Source organism: Marmota marmota, unplaced genomic scaffold, assembly GCF_001458135.2.
Source record: "Marmota marmota marmota unplaced genomic scaffold, marMar, whole genome shotgun sequence".
In the NCBI taxonomy this organism is placed as follows: Eukaryota; Metazoa; Chordata; class Mammalia; order Rodentia; family Sciuridae; genus Marmota; species Marmota marmota.
In genome coordinates, this window is record NW_025999924.1 from 1,730,442 (window position 1) to 1,752,516 (window position 22,075).

A 22,075-nucleotide genomic window follows, 5' to 3' on the forward strand; every position below is an offset into this window, starting at 1 on the left:
CAATCATACCGGGTCCTGGCTAAATAAAAGAAAGAGAGAGAGAGAGAGAAAGAAAAAGGAGCTGTCCAACCCTGGGGACTAGAGCTAGTTTGATTGCACAAGAACATAATCAGAGTCAGGAACACAATGGTGGAAACAGTCCCAAAGGAAATCAAGATTAAGATGCACACTTTGGCCTCTTCCTACAAGCGCCAACCTCCCAAGCCCACAGGTCATTTTGTTTGACAATGTCACATCGATTCACATTTTACAATGTGCTCTTAACTTCAGAATCTTAATGTGCTGGTTGGAATTAGCTGCATCTTTGGAAAAGAGTCTCATCTTCACTGTGTTTCCCTTTCTGGTTTGTTGGAGGCACCGGCAAGATGTCTTGTTACTCCACTGAATGAAAACCCAGGAAGAAATAAATTTTACACATATATATATAATAAATGTACATGTAATCTATATACGTACATACAAGCATATGTGCTTATTTGTGTGTGTGTGTGTGTGTGTGTATATATATATATATACACACAAATATATGTGTGTATGTATACATGCGTGCATGTGCTTATAGAGCTGCACATGTGGTGTCTCCTTGCAGGACACTGCAAAACTGCATTCAAGAGCACATGGATTTCTGAAAAGCATCCCAAGATCAATAAGAAATGAGATTTCCCATGTGCAGTGAAGCTAATCGTCATGGGTCAGATGCTCTGTCCCATTCTTAGAAAGAAAGTAGAGTTGCCACCAGGAGGCTACTAGAAAGAAGGGGAAGGCTTCAGATGAGTGTGTGAACCTGTGGGAGTTAGTGGGCAGAGAAGGAAACTCGGACATTGTCAGGCCCTCAGCTCCATTCAATGGTGGGACTCAGGAGTCTGGACACATTTTCAAAAGTCCTGATGATGGCAGGGGGCCAAGTGGGGTGGAGGGAGGAATGGCCTGCCATCTTGATAATCTCTGTTATCGCAGGAATTTCCTCCAAGGACAATCAGGAAGGAGATCCCCCATTGCCACAAATTCTACATCCTGCTTCTTCTTTGACACCTTTTGTCAAACCCATCACACCAGAATCATCTTCATTTTAAGAAACATCGTTCTCAGAGAGGTTAAGTGACTGGTCTATGATCTCACAGCTGTTAAGAGTCTTCAACAGAAAAAAGGCCAGCCTGTTCTGATACAGATTCGCACATGATATTTTCTCCCCATCTCTGGAGCAGGATTTTCAGCAGCGATGTGGCTGCCCAGTGAGCCCTGTCCTCTGAGCTATGGGCAGGACACTGGATTCAAACCTCCTAGAGGAGGCTGATCTCACTTGGTACCTGCTGGCCAAGGTTGCATCCTGCTCTTCCCTGAAATGCCACCCACTAGACCAGTCATAATGAAACCTATCCCTGGATGTCAGCAGCACCAGCAAACATCTACTTCCCCTGAGAAGGGCAGGAGGGTTGAGATTGACAGACCAAGTGTAGATGCCAGTTAGAACATTTTTAATGTTAGGAGAATGATAGTGAAAACTCTTTGAGGACAGAATTGTATTTTAATGGCCCAATGTGTATTGAGAAAAATTCCCTGAGTAAAGTTATTGTGAAAGAATAAAAATTGGGCTGGGGTTGTAGCTCAGTGGTAGAGTGTTTGCCTAGCATGTGTGGGGCACTGGGTTTAAGCCTCAGCACCACACTAAAATAATTTTTTTTAAAAAAGGTATTGTGTCCATCTACAACTTAAAAAAATGTGCAATATGTCAAAATACACTCTACTGTCATGTATATCTAAAAAGGAAAAAAATTAAGGAATAAAAATGATGACAAAGAAACATGTCCCAAGTGGAGTGGAGATTCTGGTGGCATGATGGAGAGCTATGGGTGTTGGGGAGCAACTCAAGCCCAATAGAAGTTTGCGAATTGAGGTGAAGATTCAGAGATATGTGGGATACCAGCCAGAAGTTCGATCCACTCTGAAGAGCGCAGGTGGGGAAGCTTCCAGGGGAGCCAGGGGTTGAGGACAGAACAGAAATGGCTGCTTAGGAAATGCGTGGTTACAGAGGCAGCTGCTTTACCCAGAAGACAGCAGCAAAGAGGCTGGCTGTCAGACAGGGGAGTCCTGAGCCCTCCATAGCCAAAGGTCAAATGCAGAGATGGTGGGAAGATGTAGAGGAAGCTGTGGACTAGCTCACTCAACTTCCCTTCCAAACACCCCCTGGGACCTTCTGCGCTGCCCACTCTGAAAATGAGACTCAAAGCTACAAGCTTCTATTGTTCCTTTGCTGCTAGGGTTCCTCCACCCAGATGTTCACTCAGGAGCCCAGGTAAGTGGGTGAGAAGCAGGGCATAAGCTCTTGACTCCGCTGGCCCAGATCTTGGAGAAACAGTAGTCCTGCAGTAGACATAGAGACTTGGTGTTCTCAGGCACATCAGAGTTAGGGTCCTTCTGGGAACGGGAATCATTTCTAGAAGCTCCAACTTAAACTGCATGCCTAACCTTTCCAAAACGCTGTAGGCCAACTAATACCTGACCCATAATCCCCTCCTGTCTCAACAAGATGCATGATGCCTACAAGTTGTCTCAGTTAGCACAGGTGGTGGCAGGCCTGGCCACTGGACACCCAAATGCGTCATGTTTTGAATCTCTGCCTCTATATGATAAAATTATTTTCAGTGGTAATCAGACTTTATTCTTCATCTCATGATTCATTCATTAGCTTTAAAAACAATAATTTTAAAGGAAAAAAATTTAATTTTAAGGATATTTTTCAGGCAAACATTTCATGTATGAACTAAAATTTGCGTTTACTACGTTTTAAACACAAATTTAAATTCCAAGTGGTCACATGAGGGAATGACAGAATTGAATTGGGATTATTTTTGTCCTGGTTTTGTAATCACAGCACCCTCACCCTGTTTAAATGCCAGCATACCTAATGCCACAGGGGCTTTAGACACCTGCCAGGCCCGAGGCCAGCTTGAACCGTCTCGAGCTACTCTTCCTCACAGGGAGTTAGAATTAACTTTCACATAGAAAATATTTGTTAAAGAATAATTAATAAAATGTTCACATCTGAAGTGTGTGTATACGGATGCATATGCACATATGTGTATCTGAATATACATATATGTTAACATGTACAGAAACATATATAAGTATATAATTAAAATTCAACAGTCACCACAGCAACTGTTTAGAAAGTGAACCAAAAAAGATGTGGGGGGAGGATTATTTTATCACTGACATTGTTTAGAATTGCTGGCCTGGGGATAATAAAAAGCAGACTGACTTACAGTCGATTTTATTATTGGGTTTAAATCCTCTGCACACGATGCAGCCCTAGATGGCATGCACTGGGGAGGACACTCCTTCCTCCCAGCCTCTGGTGCTGTGGAACCCCAGGGTGGGCCTGAGCCCACCCCACACTGAGAGGAAGTGGTGAGGTGCACTGAGATACTAGGTACCACCACATTGCAGGTCGCTCAGCCTAATCCCCTCATGATTCTGCAGACTCCCCAACACTGATGACGTTTAAAGACCCTTCACACTTGCCTTTGGTGATGAGGAACTGAGAGCCCAAAGCTGCAGAAACCGTGGTGCCGAGTTCTCAGTGGTGGAGTGACTCACCCACCCCACAAGATGGAAATGTGCGCTTCAGCAAAATTGAAAGTCATTTCACGTCATGAGGGCGCCCACAAATAGTTGAACCTGTAAATGTTAACTCTGCCAGTGCCGAAATTCTACCTTAACTTACACCCTTGGAGCCCTCCTTTGCCAGGTCCAGGAACTGCTGGAGAGAAGGTTCCAGCAGAGGCAGGCTGCCCTGGCAAGGCCATGACACAGGGCACAGCCCGTAGTGACAGAGGCTTCTCTCTCATCCCCTCTGAATCCTGGTTGCTTTGAAATATGGAAGCTTTGTGAGGGCAAAGGCCAAATTTATGTCTAGTGTTCCTCAAGGTACCCACTGGGACAAGTCTGAGGAAGGCTAATTCCCTACCCCTAGGTTGAGTGGAGCTTGTCCTTTCTCCTCTAGATGAGGAGTTTTTAACATAAAGGTACAGACTCTCAGAGGGTGGCTGAAAACAAAGCAATTTTCTATCATGGATTCCAAGATCCTATGGGAACCTAGGGAGAATGTCTCCCAAGACAAATAAGAAAGCAGTACTCACCACCACACTGGGAGAGAGCACTGCACACTGGGGGACAAGATGCAGGGGGGCAGCGTCTGACTCACACCCACAGAGCCTCAGAAGACCGTGACCTTCCTCTAGAGAACAGCAAGCCAGATGCCCCTCAGCAGCTTCCAAAGATTTTCCCAGCAGTAAGGGCTGCGTGCCAGTCTTCTTGCCTGGCACTGCCTGGGAGGTGCCACCAGCACCCCATCCTGCAGGACCAGTGCATGTGATCCTGCCCTTACATGAAGTGGTCAGGCAGGAGGGGCCCGGCAGTCTAGCCTCATGGCTCGTGCCTAGGTGTCTGGGAGCAGAAGGACATGCACTGCTAATACAGCTTCGGCACCTAAAGAGATCGCTGTATTACTGTCAAGTGATGTCAGGCAGCCTTATATCTAAGGACTATGGGCCTTAATTACTCCAGAGAACAGCCTGGTAGCCAAACAAAGAAAGGCTTGTTACAAAGGCCTCTTTGTTGAAAGGGCCTTTGTCCCAGGGAGGGGATGGCTCCTGGCACCTCTTACCAGTCACCAGCCCAGCATGGGGAGGTCATACAAGTCTAACCAACCCTCGGGTATTTCAGAAGACCTATCATCAAGTCCCAGCTGGCTCTGATTTGCTGGCTGTGGGATCTAGTATAAATCACAGATCCTTTCAAAGCCCCCGTTTCCTTTTCTATGAAATGGAGATAATGGATGTGAATTTCACCCTCTTTTCCCCCAGTGCCCAGGCAGGGCACCCCCGGGCTGTTGGAGGTGTGGGGCACCCTTGACTCATACCCTCGCACTGCTGAGCAGTATTTATGCCTAATACTATAGCAGGCAAAATCAATGTTTCCACACCCTCAGTCATCCCACGTGCAGTAAACACACATGTAATAAGAAAAGGAATGTGTTGGTGCTGGATATTTCTCCTCTTTCCTTCCCAAGACCCAAACACCCTGTCAGAAATGAGAGGCAGAAACTCACCTCCCACCTGGAAGGCCAACAGGATAGCTACTCCTTCCCCTCACTGCCTAGAGACGGAGAAGCAGGCTGAACCCTCAACTGGCCAAGCCAGCACACCCACCCTGAACCTGGAATTGGGGCATGAGACGGAGGCTCAAGGAAGAAGGAAACTCCTGGTGATGCTGGTGGAGAGGAGAGTCCCAGGCAGTGAGGAGGGCCTTGGGCACAGTCCTCACAGCCTGTTCTGGGGGGTGGGGGGTTGGGGGCTAGACTATTGCCTCCCAACCCCTTGCTGCCTTTCTGAGCTTGGTTCTCCAACCTCCTGCCAATTCTGTAAGCTACAGAATTGCCTTCCAGTACATTCTTTCTCTTCTTAAATGAACCAGCCTTGGAGTCTGTGGTTTGCAACCAAGGGTTCTGCCTAATACTGTGAAAGATACAGTCAGGGAGGAAGTCATCCAAGATCCCCAGGATTTTTTTTAAATGTGCTTATACAAATATATTTATTGCAGCTTCACTTAAAACTGTGGAAACTGAAAAGAGCTTATAGCTGATAGTCGTGACATGGTTAAATGAACTCTGTTTCCTTTGCTTGGTAAAGTGCAATCATTAGAGTAAGGGGTATAAAGATGATAGGGTGACAAGAGGCCCTCATGAGGTAGACTGATGAGTGGTAACAGGACAAGAAATCATATGTACAAGATATTTGACGCCCCTCCCAACCCAGCCAAGACTGTATGCTCCCTAAGGAGCTAGACTTTTATCTTTCTTATTCAGAGTCTCAGCTAGCCCCTGGCAACAATAGGTACTCAACTAATATTTATGGGATGAATGAATGAGTAGATGCACTATACACAGGGGAGGTGTAGGGAAATACCTTTAAACACTACTCATGACTATTATGGGTTAGTCAGAATTTTTAAAGTCCTTTTTTTCTTTCCTCAATTTCCAGCTTTTCCTATCATGCACTTTTATTCATTTTCCTGAGAAGAAAAAAGTTTTTCTTATTCTAAACCACTGGTAGGTGACCCAACTTCCCCTAATATTTATGTACCCTCTCCTGAGACCTAAAATGCAACCAAGCAGGGTGATAAGGGCAAAGGAAAATTTGCTCCCCTTGCCAAGGGGAAATGCTCAGCCAGAGCAATCCATTAAGGGGCCTGGCTCTGTGGCGGAGTAAACACCGCCTTCCTGTGGGCAGCAAGTGCCGAGTGACCTTCACAGCCCACAGCCGGAGCCTGCAGCAAGAGAGTCTGTCTGGGGCGATGCAGCGTCGCCAGGTGCCCTGGCCAAGTCAAAGGCCGGCCACCCGGCTCTCCTGTCATCTCTGCTTGTCATCATGGGCTTTGTCACTCGTCCTCGCACACCACGGAGCCTGAATAATGGCAGATTCCATCGCCAGAAGGAGTTCAAAGGAATCGACTGCCCCATCAGATTGGCATTCAGCTGAGGCTGCCACCAGCTAGCTTAGCAAGTGGGATCCTGTCCCACCTCTGAATGACTAAGCAGGGACGTGGAGGAGTCAGCACTCTGCTGAAGTCAGGAGGTTGGCTTCATGCAGCCCAGAGCTCTTGCAGACAGGAGAGGAAAGAGGATTTTAACCAGCCAGGTGAGCTATAAGGAAGTGAAATCTGCTGGCCGTGGACACCTGCTAAGACCACCACCAGCTTGCGCTCGCTGTGATAGATTCCCTCTCTCTCTCTTTACACACACACACACACACACACACACACACACACACACACACTTTCATTATGATAAAATCCATCAATCACACAAAGGGAAACTCTGGACATGGAGAAAAGGAGATACACACAAAAGCACACACCTGCAAAGGCTCCGAGTCACTAACTTCATGCTCTTTTCTTTTCTGCAGCCATCACTTCCCCTTCTCCTGTCAAAACATGCCCTGTCCTGGTTTGATTCAACCCAGGGCTACCAGACCCAGGATCGAGGACACACCCTGTGGCATGTTTTGCTCTTTGTAAAGGGGAGCCCGCAGTGCAGCACCAACCGGGTGGCAGCCCCCTCAAAGCTCAGTTCCCAGCCCTGCAGGGTCTTTTCTTCAAACTCTGAAAGTGCCCCTCCTTCAAATCCTGGGTCCCAGCTCTGTGTGATCCCTCCTCCAAGCTGCGGAGGTAACTGTTCCAGACATCTGTGTTCTGCTGTGCTGGACCCTCCTCGAAGTAGCCGGTGTCTAACAACCCCGGCCTTTTGCCTTTGCCTCTTCAGCCCATGGGGCCATATCTGCTTCCACAGTAGCTATCTCTGAAGTACCTCAGGATTCCGTTTTTAGCCTTTTTGAACTGCTAATACTGGTTTAATTAATTCCCTTTATTAAATTCTCCCTGTTAAAATAACTATCATGATCAACTCCTCATCTTAATTGTGTTTACATGATCGAAAGACTCTTTGGAGTAGCATTAACAGTTTTGGTTTCCTTGGTTAGTTTCGCTGTATTCAGTTTAAACCAAAACTCATCCTATTTTCCAATGATGCTTTAATTTTATAATCATCATATGTGTGTGTCTTCCTGGTTGGACTCTTACTGATATCAGAAAAACTAGTAGGAAAAAAATCTGTCTAGTGGAATCTGCTCATTCATGAAGACAGGTTTCTAGGGCTTTGATGGAGTGATCCACCTCCTCCTCCCCAAGGGTGGGGAAGAGCTTTTCATCTGTCATGTTCAAATGGTACTTCCCAAGGAACTGTGTTCAAAACCTAATTGGAAGTTACCACCCACTAAGCTGTTCAAGTCATTGACCATTTCTCACTTAGATTCTAAGGAGTTTTACGTACAGTTAAACAGAAAAGGGCATGTGTCCTTGAACATAGCCAGGGGTTCCAGAAGAAAGAAAGGAAATAAATTCTGAAGAAAGAGAGTCTCAGTAAGGAAAAGAAGACCCAACTGGAGAAGAAAATGCCATAGAACAAATACACAGAAGGAGTTAAGCAACCCAACTCTTCCTAAAGACCAAAGGGAGGCCACCACACTGGAAATCAGGAGAGGGAGGACTATTAAAATCACAGGTGGTTGCAATAACCACACATACATTCAGTGCTGAATTTCCAATCCCTATCTCCTTACTTTGGGAGCAATTAGTCTCGGGTGAAAAATTGCACTTGCAGCTAATTGTACCTGCAATTACCTACTTCCGGGTGCAATTAGCCACTTGAACCTAATTCTGAGTGTGCAAGTGTTTAATTGCATATGTGAGGAGGTGATTCCAGACACAGTTAGTTGTGCCCTCAGTCTTTGCACCTGCAACTAATTGTGACTAATAAAACAAGTCTCCATACAAGTCAGGTTGAAGGCACATATGGTGACCCTGTTTGGGGAACCAAGAATTGGATTGGTTGAGCTGATAGACGTACAAGTGTACTAATGGGAACAAAGGGACAAATAGTTAAAATTGTCATTCTTTGGATGTATGATAACATTATCCACATCCCTTCATACATTCATGCTCCTCCTGGGCTATGGAATATCAACTCAGCTGATTAAAGGCAGTACCCTGCCCTGGCTGGCATAAATATTTGCAAAGATAGCAGTAACACTTCTGCTGACACTGAGGAACAGCCATAAGGTGAAGGTCAGGACTACATTGCAGCCAAATCCCCATTTTTTGGTTTAACTCTGATGAGAGGGGTCAAAAAACACTCAAGTACCAGGTATTTGTTGAATACCTATGTACTACTATGTGCTAAGTCACATAGCAAATCCAGAGATCAATAGTCATGGCTCCTGCCTTCAATTTCCTGTCAGTTCCACAAATAACTATTGAATACCTACCATCTGCTTGGCATGTCAAAGTGCTCATGAGTTTATTGGGAAAATCCATTTATTCTGTCTTTCTACAAATATTTATATATCAAGCCCTCATAGAACTCAGATTTAAGTTGGGAAGATAGATGTTAAATAACTATTTACTCAATTAATGTCCTCACTGCAGGGGCTATGAGAGTGCATGATTAAGGCCTGCCCTGGGCTGAACATTTAGGTTAGGATTCTCAAAGGCATTTATGCCTGAGCTGATTTAAGATATAGCTAGAAAGAGGGCTAGGGAGAGAGGGCCCCAGGCAGAGGGAACAAAGGTTCTGAGACAGAAAGGAACATGCCAGCACTGAGAATAGGAAGAAGACCAGCGTCACTGGAGCAGGGTAAGAGGGAGAGGGGCTGAAGTTTATGTAATAGGCAGAGGAGGTCCTCCAGAGTACCCAAAACTTGCCCCAGGAGAGAACTGATGACCCCATCAAAATGAAGGCATTGTGTGGTATATCAACAGTAGACAAGTGGGAGTCCTGATGTGAGATATTTTTTGCCTCTCTTGCTCTTATCTCACCAATACCCATTTGGACCTTGGAAGAGCTAGAGAGAGATGAGATAGAGGGAAGATCAAATGGCAAACTACTCCCTCCTTCCCAACTGTGCACAATCCTGAGCTTCAGCTAAGGTCAGTAACTGTGATTTGGAAGTGAGATTGAAGTTTTGCAATAAACTTGAAACTTAATCTCCTTATCAAAATTGTTCTAATAGTTGGGAGCAATTCAGAAAGCTAAAGATCTGTGTGAGAAGTCTCTTCAGGATGAGACACAGGAACTCACCTGAGCGGGTTTGAAGGCTAAGTGGGAGAACCATTCAGTGAGGAAGGATTCACATAACCCTCCAGAGCTGAGGTCAGAAAAGGCAGGAAGGAGCTGGGCATAGTGGTACACAGCTGTAATCCCAGTGGCTCAGGAGGCTGAGGCAGGAGGATCACGAGTCAAAGCCAACCTGAGCAACTTAGCAAGGCACTAAGCAACCCTGTCTCTAAGTAAAATACAAAGAAAGGCTGGGGATGTGACTGAGTAGTTGAGTGCCCCTGAGTTCAATCTCCAGTACCAGAAAGAAAGAAAGAAAAAGAGGGTGGGGGNGGGAGGGAGGGAGGAAGAGAGAGAGAGAGAGGAAGAAGGAGGAGGAGGAGGAGGAGGAGGAGGAGAAGGAGGCAGGGAGGGGAGAAGAGGAGACAGGAGGGGAGAAAGAAAAAGAAAACAAAGAAAATGCAGGAAGCTTCCATAGAGATAAGAAGAACCCAGAAGATTTGTATGGAGATGAGGGACCAGTCACTTAGGAAGAGAATGTGGAGAACATGGGGAATGGAGGCCATTCTCTCCAGGTGGGAAACCCCAGAAACTTGGCCTGGTTGGAGTACTGATGTGAGGTATGAGAAGTGGAGTCAGGTAGGACATGGGCTAAATCCCAGAAGGAACACTTGAAAGGTGGGCAGTGGGAGTTAGGAGTCAGGAGTCTCGGATGGGCTTTTTTTCCAGCAGCAAAATAACTTGGCTTCATCCTAAAATGAAGGATCATGTGATGAGCTCCCATCCAGGGCTGAAATTATGTCTTGTTTCCTCTCTTTCCTCTCTGTGTGTTGTCTTGGGGTTGGAGGGGGGTGTGGAAGTCATCATGGTGAGGACATTCCCTTCTTTTCCCAGCTCCTTCCTCCATGCCTGGCCAAGATGGAACCTGTGTGGGTTATCAAGTTTTGGAGGGAGAGTAGTAGAATCTCCTCTTTTTCTACCATCTCTCCCGTGGCACAGACTGGTTGGACACCATCATTCAGCAACTCCTTCCTCAACACCCAGGAGGACGAGTTCACAGCATCCCCACCCTCAGGTTTCGGTCATGCAGCTGGAATCTTGACAAGAGGTCACCCTAACATTCCACACCCTCTTCGCTTCCTCCCCTCCCAGTGCACGAGCAAGGGACACGAAGGACCTTGAGATGATGGAGGCACAGGCTGCCAAGAAATCTGTATCCCTCCTTGGAACTGGTCCACAAGGCCTGCATCTGACCTCAGCACTGGCAGGAGAGGGACACTGGCTTGGTGAAGCCGCTGGATGGGGACATCACTGGTCACTGCAGTGCAGCCTCACCCGTCTTAACGTATCTACCCCACTCCAGCGTCCCTGACCTTCTCACTGCCTCCCACAGCACTCTTCCCACAACTCCTTGGCTTCTGGCATCTTCTTGAAGCAGAGTATTCACAGTTCCAGCAGAGGTGGGGGAGGAAGGCCCACCCCAGGGAAGACTGGACTTTCTCCTCAGGCCCACGGCGCACCTCCACTTGCCCTAGCCTCCCGCTTCCTGCAGTCTCTTCCTCCACCTGTTCTCTCAGGTGGCTTCTCCTCAGCTGAACTGACCCTTTTCAGAGAAGGCTGCTGCCACCCATGCACGGCCACTCACTGTCACAGCGCTCTCCTCGACTGCCTCTGAAATAGTCCTTGACTCATGAAAACTCCGTTTCTTCTCTTTCTCCCTGTAGGATGTCCTACGCAGGAGAACCGGGGTTAGGTTTTATGTGTTCCAGTTCCTTTAATGCCAGTAAATGCTTTCACCTTCTTAAAAGGGATAGGTGAATGAATGAATGAATGAATGAATGAATGAATGAATGAATAAGTGAATGTCCATATTCCCACCTCCAGACCATCTCATCCCTTTACAAATGAGAAAATTGACCCTTTCCCCAGAAAAGAGGAAACACAAAAGCAGCAGAGGCAACTCTACTGTGCTAGAATGCTGAACTTGGATGTGATTTATTCAAATTAAAACTCTGGGGGAATTGTTTCAGAGGGATCCATAAAACAAATGTCATTTTCACCTGGAGAACTTACCCAACCTTCTAACCAATTTCAAATATAGTTCTTTAATGCAGATTTGACAAATTTGAAATCTCTTACACAAAGCCATTTATCATCTAATATGTGCCTGCCCTGCGCCACAGTTTAAGTTATAGCTTTTTAATGGGGTAAAACATTTCTATAAAATGATCAAAATACCTTAAACCAAAACTGCCTATAAGAAATTGATGAGTTTCAAGCATTGATTCAGCCCCTGGAAACGTCACCCTGGCCATTGGCACCGTGGGCACTTCTAATAAAAGCAGCTAAGGAGGTATAATGAATATCTAATGAACCATTTTGTATGTCAATGTGGTTTCTCGAACTGGAAATAAATCAATGAGCCTTACAAAATGCATATTCTAGTGGTATATTCATAAACAATAATCTTGTTTTTCTATCATGACTTGAGTGTCATTCTTTTTATAACTCAACTGAAGAATTTATTATATACATCTGTAGCCCAGAGCTTCAACCGGGAGGGCAACCTAGTCCATGTGTGATTTTTACAATGTCCTTGTGTGTGGAAGCTTCAAGGGTCACAGAGGTCAACCAAAGCATTCCCCATCTAGTAGCAAACAGGGCATGAGAATTCTAACTCATAAACAACGTTATGGAAGCGTCCGTGAATACACCACCAGGAGAAGCCCCGATCAAGTACTGTGGGCTAAACGAAGGAGAACACTGTGACAACCCTGTCTCCCAGGCACTGCAGCTAGCCTTCTGGGCACGGTCAGCCAGAGGCAGGCTGTATCACAGGACTAGAACTAGCTCCTCTGGTAACAGCCTCCTAGTCTGTGCACCTAGCTCCTGCCAAGGGTTTTAGCTGGGCTGTCCCATCCACTTCCTTAACTGGAAATGGGGTAGTTGCTTCCCCTCCTGTTGGCTCAGACCCTGTGACCCAAAGCTGCCTCTCTATCTCAGTGACTTCCCTTCTAGAGGCCAAATATAACCACCCCTTTCCCGACTCACAAAAATTCCAGTCAGACTGCTGTACACAGTGACAGACAGCCAGAGAGCATCTCACCGGCCCAGCCCACAGCCAAAAATAACAGCCACTTGGTTAGCATAGGCTGGGGATTTTTTTTTTTTTCCTATTGTTAGGACTTTGTTGGGAGTTAACTTTTTTAGTTTTGTTTTGTTTTTGTCTTTGGAAAGTAAACCAAGTAAAGTGAAGATGTTGCTACATCAACTTCCCACAAGAGGCTCAGGGGTTTAGTTTAGCCAGGGTGGGTCATGACCAGGAAGGCATTCACCCCTGAAGTCTCCCCAAGGCCTACACAGAAGGAGAGGCAGGCAAGTGTTTCTCCTCCCCACTCTGTCCAGCACTACCTCCTGAATGGCCAAGGTCATGCTGGAACCTCACCAACAGGTTCCTCCTTCAGTCTAGCTGCATGAAGTCTGGAGGAGGCCCTGCTGCAGGCCAAGTGGGGACCTTTGTGTGCCTCTACCCATAATACACCTGAGCTGCAGCCAGGCAACTGTCAGCTGAGTGTGAGTACTCAAATGATTTAAAATATTAATTTATTTCTTTAAAAGTAGACAGTGTTCAACAACAACCAAGCCCACTTTTGATCTGCTTCATGTCACATAAGGCTCTTGTCAACCCTGTCTTTTTGCAGGCCAACACACACATCTTATTAAGTCTTACCTAGCGGGTGACATTAAAATGAAGCATCCTAAAGAGATCGAGGCAGGGAAAGATGATTTTCTCCATGCCCTGTTTCCAAATGCAATGAATAATAAGCAATTTTGCAAAACTATAACCTTCAATTGTTGGAACATCTTTGTACTTTTGTTCTTCAAAGGCAGAATGTTTTCTGGCATTATGTTGCCACCTGAGAAATAAAAACATTCCTTCAATTTCTCCATGTGCAAGCATATCACACAAATATATCTCATTTCTTGTCATGTTGTATGCTGTCCCAGAATCAATAAATAATTTATGCATTTCTCAGCTCCTCTGTAAATGTGCGCATGTGTGTGTGTGTGTGTGTGTGCGCACGCGCGCACACACACACACACACCTATAATCTTCTATGTACTAGTGTCAGAGATGTCTTCTGTATTAACAGAAAACAAGCAACCTCTTGGGTATTTCTCTACCATGAAATTAACTTTGCATCTTATCCAATATATGAGCAAAAAGTGATAACAGGTCCCTGTTCTTTACAGGAAACTAAGTGCTAATCTGCAAAAGGTGTTGTGCTAAGAATTTCATGTAGCATGTATTCTGAAATTGCTGTCTCCCCACTCCCAACCAGGAAGGTGTTTATTACTCCAGGACTACTTAGACTGTGGAGGGAACACAACTCCCTAAGTTTCAACTTGTTCTATTTAAGTTGCTTTTTCTTCCTTTCCCCCTCGATATTTATCATGCTTGTCATTAAGAATGGCTTCTGAGCATCTAACAGTGCCAAGCATGGCGCCAGGTGCATGTGGTTGGCAGTCCTCACCTCCACTGCTGTCCACAGGCTCCAACTTGGATCTAAGCATGTCATCCTTCACACCCACATGGCAGCAGCATCTTGGGGTGACACCAACATGGGGACTACCAGCAGGTGCAGACACGAGGACAGCAGCTGCTATGGGCAAAGTCATGTGACTGCACCTGGCACCTGCTTGTCTCTGTTCTGCCACCTCTCCCCACCCATCTCCCCATTTGGAAAGCTTTTATGTTTCACTGATGTTGTGAATGAGCCACAGGAATGATAGAATCATAGAGGGAGGGATCCTAAAGATAATCTTGTCTAACTTACTCATTTGAAAGATAAGGAAATGGAGGCCCTGGGGGGTTAAGTTCCTTGGCCAAGTTCATGCAGGTGGTTGTCGGCAGAGCAAAGACCAGAATTTAAGTACAGTATTTAACTCACTTTCCAGTGCTTTTGCTATTATGTCAGTGACTTCCTGACAGTTGTTAATATAATACATGTGACCCACACATGTACATACATGTAACTAACACAAACATTTCCCAAAACAGTACTTACCTTTACTATGTGACACACTTTCATATTTTCCATTATAATAGGTTCATGTTAAAATATTCTGGAGCTTGCTTAGCAGCATGTACACTAAAATTGGAACAATACAAGGAAGACTAGCAGGGCCCCTGCACAAAGATAACATGCAAATTTTTCCAATTTTTTGTACATTTACCAAATGGTACTTTTCTTTCCAGGGATAATATTTATAGGTATTCAATCCTATGGTTTGCATTTCTCCTAATTAGATACATCTACTGAATGTGTAAGAAGGTGGGGGCTGGGTTAGATAAAGCACAGGGTCCCTTCTAGTTCTAACCCATCACATGCTTGATCTGAAACTATCTTACTGTCTAATCTGCCCTCTATCCTGAAAGGTAGAATGATATATAAGAGAGAACACTGGACATAAAGTCAAGACCTAGCTTCTGGTCCTGGCTCCACCAACTACTAAATGTGTTCATTTAGGCGAGTTTCCTGTGGGTTCTGTTATCTCATCTGCAAGCTCTAGCTGTTGCTAATTGTCAAAGTTCTGAGAAGTAAATGAAATAATGCAAATTAAAGTAATAAAAAGCTCTATACACAAGTCTTGTCCTGGAATAGCACTGATGTTAAATTCTCACATTTCAAAGAAATACAGTATCTCAAGATGTTTCTGGATTCTCATCAAAACACCTGCATAATGTATTATGAATACATTTGGTAGAAGAAAGAAAAACTATGCCCTGAAACTCACTCATTTTGAAATACTTTCTGCAGGTGTTTGAAGAAGAGGGGTTGACCCTAAATCTTGAGGCTATTCAGCCTCAAAAAAGTAGAAGATATTGTGCCCAGAAATGATGCCACGCCCTTGAAAGGGAACCATGATGAGTCTCAACTTGAAAAACATTCAGGAAAGCTTAATTCTAGTGAATAGAAAGAAGAAGAGCTGAATGGACAGTCTGCAAAACAGTCTCAGAGGGCACGGGCACACTGGAGGCCAGGGGGACAAGCCAGGCTGAGCTAATGGAAGGGAGCTGAGGAGACGCTGAGCGGGGCTCTCGCTGATGAGGAAGAAGGATCTTCCAGGAAGAGGGTGGGCTTGGTTTCAGGGCACCCCCTCTTTGCACAGGCTAATTTCAATGAATAACTATCAAAAAATTGAGATAGAAATTATTTGTTAAGACATTCAGAATGCCTGCAATGACCTTGCCAGGAATGAAAGTCTGAAGGGCGCTCTCCAGCTGAGAACGCGGTGCAAAGCCCTGGAGCCGCGGGTGTGAAGCCTGCATGGAGGTTTTGGGGCAGGGTGGGAGAGGCATCTGGAGCTGGCTGAGGTGGGCGGGGCTGACGCGCTGTGGTAGACAGCGCACAAGTTGTCATGCAGATCCTAAAGAGGAGAAGGACCCTGGCATGGGCGGAGTGGGTGGAGGTGACACGGGAGGTGGCTGTGTTCTGATTCCTAAAATAGTGCTGTTACCACTATTCATGAACGGGTTGCAGGAGTCGTGTTTCTCACCAATAATCTCTGAGAAATCACTTGGGGGAAAAAAAACAAAACAAAACAAAAGAGAGAGAGAAAGAAAAGGTTATGGGTTTCAGTTATGGGTTCCAGTTGATAAAGTCTATGAAGGTCATAGCTGTCATTGTCCATGCCTACAGATAACTTACTTTGTGTTTTTGAATGAAAAGACATTTGTACATTCCTTTAAAAAAAAAAAAAAAAAGGCTCTGCTCACAAAATCAATTCCACAACCTTCCAAGCAAACAATCTGGAAACAGTGCACCTATGGGGTGACAGGTGGTGAAGGGCAGCCCCTCTCATCCCACAGCCTCCCACACCTGCCCTGATCTTCCCTGGCACTGGCTCCACAGCACCTCATTGCAAGGACATTCCCAGTGCCCTCTGGGACCTTCATCCCAAGGTGAGCAACCCCCTCGACCTTGGTGGGGGACAGGAGGAGAAACGTCCTTTCTCTTCCTATTCTACTCCAGCAGAGCTCTCACGGGCCACAGCCAGTCCCACCCCACTTTTCCCCAGAGGAGGCACCTCACCCTCCCCTTCTCCCAGGCCCTTGCCCTTCTGAGGGACTGTTTCTCTACTACCTTCATGAAAATCCCCCTTCTCTCCCTTGTGCCTTCTGCTTGCCCATCCCTAGCCTGGATCTTCCCCTCACAGGTTGATAGCTTCTTTTCTATTCTAGATCTTGCCATTGCCTCGGGCACTGGCACAAGCCACACACTTCCTTCCACTCACTTTCAATCCTCCTTTCCCTGGCCTAACTTTGGAATCACCTGGAGTTGTGCCACTTTTCGTTTGCTCTCTGATCACAACTCACTCTCCTGCAGTCCCTGTTCCCGGAAATCCTCTAGACCTGACTTTCTGTCTCCTTGAGCCCCTCCACCCATCATTCTTTCCACATCCGCCGAGATCTCTCACTCCTTATGGTTTTGCTTCTTTCCACTTCCAGGCTGGACGCAAGGACCCAGCATTTCAACCACACTTTGAATAATACGCTAAACAAACCGTCTAGGAATTGTTCCATGATACACATCCAACAGCGAAGTGAAAAAAATAACGAAGCACATATTCTCAACATTCTTTTGTTTATTCATAAATTGCATTACTGGACTTTTTTTTTATATTTTAAAAGACATCACAAGAACAGAACAGTGTAAAATGACCAGGGAGTGAAACAGGTAAATAAGTATTTTGATATTCTCTGCCCATTCCCATTGGATCATCTTAGGCAACCTCTGATGGTATGCACACCTCAGTTTGGGAACCACAATCCTAAACCCTATCCCTCTCTTCTCCCTATGTCATATCCACCCTGAGAAGCCATCCCTGGACCCATCTAACCATGTTCTCTGCCAAGTGGTGGAATAGTGCCAGAAGACCAGCTCTATCCCAGTTAACTTCTCTGGACATGTCCTTTGAGTTCACAGAAATGTCACTGTTGGTCCTCAAGGGACAACAGGCAAGCCATCTGCAAGAAAACATCTTTCATCTTTATCACAATGCCCGGCATTTGCCAGTGATCCACAAATGTTCCATGCATCAAGTTCTGTGCACATGTAGCATTTACATCCTGCTGGCTGCAGGTTATCAAGACCAGAACACCAAAGAGAAATACCAACATGTCAGGAAGTCCCTGCTGAGCACATGCTTAGATCTGAAGCTGAGTGAGTGTCACTTAACCATTCCAACACCCGTAGCCAGTCATTGTGACCCAAATAATAGATCCGACCTTCAGAAACCAGACATATCACCATGGGTTCTAACTTAGCCTTGTCCAAGGTAACTGAGCCTTGTCTATTCTAGGGTTGCTATGAAGGTGGAAAATAGGACCCCTCCACACAATCTTCTCTTTACCAAAATGCTTGCAGCAACACTGGCTCAGGGCAAAGCTGCACCCCTACTTCCTTCAGCTTCCCCCTCATGAAGGATTCCTATACTAGAAGGAAGAGATGAACAGAAGAGTGACATGTCTTAAAGGAGCTGCCTGAGGCTTAACCAGGATTTAAGCCACCAGGTTAAGCCCTTAGGAGAGGTACTGGTCAGAGTACAGGAGACTATTGTGACCATTGGGACGGACACACACACACACACACATACACACACACACACACATACACACAATGGCCACCTGGAGATGCAGCCCCAGGTAAGGGGGTCTTGAAACTGCTCCTCACTGTCTTAGAGGGTAGCAATGATTGCACCAAAATTTCCTCACTTCCAATCAGTTCTCTTTATCCCCTTCCTCATCCAATGTTTCCTAACAACTTGTCCATACACTGACTCTCTGCATCTTTAACTTATGGCCCAAAATAAATGCAGATTCCTGGGCCTCATCCCAGATGGATTGAATCAGCAACTCTAAAACTGCCCAGGAATCTGCATTTAAACATTGTTTTGCCTGTTAACGTTTGAGAACCATGAAAAAAAAAAAAGTATCTTCTCTGTTCTTTTCAAACCTTGCATCCTTAATCCATGGCCAACATTTCCCCTCTGCCCTCTGTCCTCCAGGAAGAACCTGGATAGAATAAGGATCACCACGGTTTTCTTCTGGGCTAAGAGCTATTCCCTTGCTGTGTCTTGACTTTAATCTATGACAGTTCCTCACTTGGTCCTCCTAGATGCTCTGCCTGCTTCACTGAATTTAGCGTATGTGCACAACATGAAAACTGGGAAAACCTGGGGACTTAATATGAATACTGGGCAAACCTGAGAACTTAACACATGGAATTCAAGTAGAGTTGCCTAGAGGAAACCCGGTGAATCGGGTAGCTTATTATTGGGTCTAATGTTGATCTGTTTTGGGCCGAAGCCACCATCAACTAGTAGGGCTCTACTGATAGACTTACAAAGATGCTAAACAAGAGATAGGAATAGTAAAGACATTATGCCATCTACCTACCTCCCGGGGTTGGGGTATAAATTAGAAGTGACTCTGACCATGAAGTATGCTAACCTTAGAGAAAATTCTCTGAACCATCTTTCCACTCACAGAATTTCTGCAGCACCAGTCCCCATTGCAGCTTTGACGGGTGAGCTATGTTAGTATGAGAACAAGTAGAGTTATTGTTATCTCTGCTCTGAATCAAAGATAAAAAGAAAACATGAAGGGGGGGGAGAGGATAAGAGAGAGAAAGAATGGGGTGAGATACAGAAATACAGAAAAGCAGGAAGGACTTCAGATACCAAAAGAAAAGGAGCCAGGTGCTCCACACAATGAAGTAACCGAGGGCCCGTTTGTGAATCAAAATCACCACGGACTCCTCCGGAGCCATAGTAACAGTCCCTCCCTTTGAATCTCACAGGATTCTGGAGGGACAAAGACAGCAGGATTCACGTCAAAGAGCTTCCTAAATGGTGAAGTGCTATCCACCAGGTGTTGGTGTGGACTCCCTATCTGTGACCAAGCAGCTACTACCTCTTCCCAACAGCCCCGCCCAAAGACTCCGCTCACCATAGACCCAAAGGCAGCTTAAATAGTAAAGCCTCCTCCATCAAGGGAGATACAAGGGACCTTCTCCCAGGGCCGGAGATTGCCTAGTGAGCTTAATGAGGGTGCTATTTTAGCAAGAAACCAAAAATGAGGAAAGACTATGCCCTTGAAACATACTGCCTAGCTGTTTAAACAAACAGCCCAGAGGATGGTGGGAGCTCCACGCGCATTTTAAGATGCTCACGCATATTTATTTGGAAATCAGCAGGGCCCAAGTCACAGCTTCCTTCCTGCATCTGCCTTGTCAGCATTACAGATTTACTCCCATAGGCTCCTCGAGCTCCTTCTGGGGCTCTCCTTCTCCTCTGGGACTGAGATGACAAGTTTACCCCACCACTTAATGTGTTGACAGTCTTTAGTTCCTATTTCTGCCTCCCTCTTCTTAACAGTTAAGGCTGACTAAAGGTGAGCGTGTCTCCAGGACCTTGCCACTAGAGGGAGGCAGAGAGCAAAAAGGGCTAAACATTTCCCCAGAAAGAGGGGAGTCCCCTCACATCCCTCTCTCTCCTTCAAGCCCAGAAGCTGCCAGGCTTCCTAGCACTTGCCAATCCACTAAAACAAACATCTCACCTTCCTTAGTATAGTTCCTTAGTAAACTTATTTTCTTCTTTATCAAGTTTGGATAGAAAACAAAACAATTAATTTAAAAAGCAGTGCACAAGAACCTAAACATTATTTATGTCTCTAATTATCTCATTCTAGTGGGTATTTTAGTCCCTGTCTGGTCAGGACATTAATTATCTTCATAACTACAGCAAAAGTTAAATAATAAGCACCCAAGGCTACAGCACTACTGTAATGTGCAAGCTTAAATGAACTTATAAATTTTATTAATGGATGCTTTATACAACTCCATATATTATAAATCAAACAAGAAACCTATTTCTATCTTTTAAGGGTATGGTGAAAAAGCTTTAACATTATTGAGGATAATTTTTATTAAGTTTAAAACTCTCTTTTTTTTTTCAGTAATGAGACTGTTATGAGGATAATTTAATCTAGTTTGTCATGAGGCACCCCGGCTTGTTAAATAAGTTAATAAATGACTGTGCATTAATCAAAGTGACAAAGCTATGAAGAGCTGGGGATGGGAGACAATTCTGGTGATAGTATTAATTAGTATTTAATTAGAAACTTAGGGCCCATAAATAAAAAAAAATCATGGTAAAGACATTTATGCAAATTGCTTGGAGCCTGCAGAGGAGTTAGCTTTGCTTTAAAGAAACATGATTTTTTTCTAGCATCGCAGCACCATGGCCACATCACGTGGCTCCAACGAGCTCTTCTTTTGTTTCCAATTTGTTCCAATTACAGGCCTGTAAACTCGAATCATTCTTTGGACTGTGTTGATTGAAATGTAGAGTTTCCATGATTTCTGCTGGGTGTTCTTTCTTTTCTTCTTAATAAAGAAATGTTTTAAAGACATGGAAAAAGAGTTTAGGATTCTTCTCCTGCTCTTTTAATTAAGATGTGTGCCACCATTTTCCAAGAACAATTGTGGATGCCATTTGGAACACAAACAATGCCTCCTTTTTCCAATCCTGGTGCTCTGTAGCTGGGTTTCGTACGTTATATTACACCAAAGATGAAGTAGGTAAAACTGCCATCATTTTTATGATAATCACAGCACTTTTACCTTTTCTCTCAATAACATATTTTGATAAATGGGCAATTTTTGATGGCCCAAAAGGATAATAACCATTTGCTTCTAAACGTCACTACTCTCCTAAGGTACATGCCCCCCCTTTTCAACCTTTATTATTTGTTGCATTTATTCAAGAAAGGTTATCCACAGTAAAACTGCTTTTTCTATTCAACAGTCTATCTCTGTCATGGTTCATTTATGTGTGAGCATGACGGACTGAAACCCGTATTATCCACAGCTGACAAGTGTCAGGGCGACAGTTCAATCAGCCCTTCCTGGAGATGACGCCCAGGGCCCTGTGTTTGAAGTAGGACAATAAAGCAGGGGACACAATCAGGGGCAAACAGATCTAGTCCCTGTACATAAAGGGGATTCTGCCTAATAACATAGAGTGGTTTTGTTTTTTTCTTCTGTCTCAAAACACATTAGTCCTTAAACAGTGACTTAGCCCTTAAGAAAACCTGTGACTGACATGAAAATGCTGAAGTTTTAACGCGGTTGGTTTATCCATAACCTCATGGGGCTGCTTCTTTGTGCACGCTGGTTTTGTCAAAGTCAGAAAAATAATGTATTCAGCGTCTGATCATTTTTAGGGAGTTGTTTGAATGGGATTTTAAGTCAGACATTCTGATGTTGACACAGGGATCATTTTCTTGTCCTTTTGTTTTACATTTGTGGAGCAGATCATTTGCATCAGCTAATAAAA

The 22,075-nt window shown here is 45.0% G+C and overlaps 1 long non-coding RNA gene and 1 pseudogene across 4 annotated transcripts in view; one reads left to right on the forward strand and one right to left on the reverse strand.

The window, feature by feature from the left end:
* The window catches only part of LOC125615749, a 104,616-nt gene extending 100,114 nt beyond the window's left edge, over positions 1–4,502 (reverse strand). For 3 of the 4 annotated variants that reach the window (XR_007346333.1, XR_007346331.1, XR_007346332.1), the window contains exon 1: positions 4,140–4,502. This is a non-coding gene — a long non-coding RNA (uncharacterized LOC125615749). The remainder of the gene's footprint in view (positions 1–4,139) is intronic. The other variant, XR_007346330.1, reaches the window with a different exon arrangement.
* Positions 4,503–14,804: 10,302 nt separating this feature from the next.
* On the forward strand, positions 14,805–14,898 carry LOC125615781 (annotated as a pseudogene).
* The last annotated feature ends 7,177 nt before the right edge of the window (positions 14,899–22,075 follow it).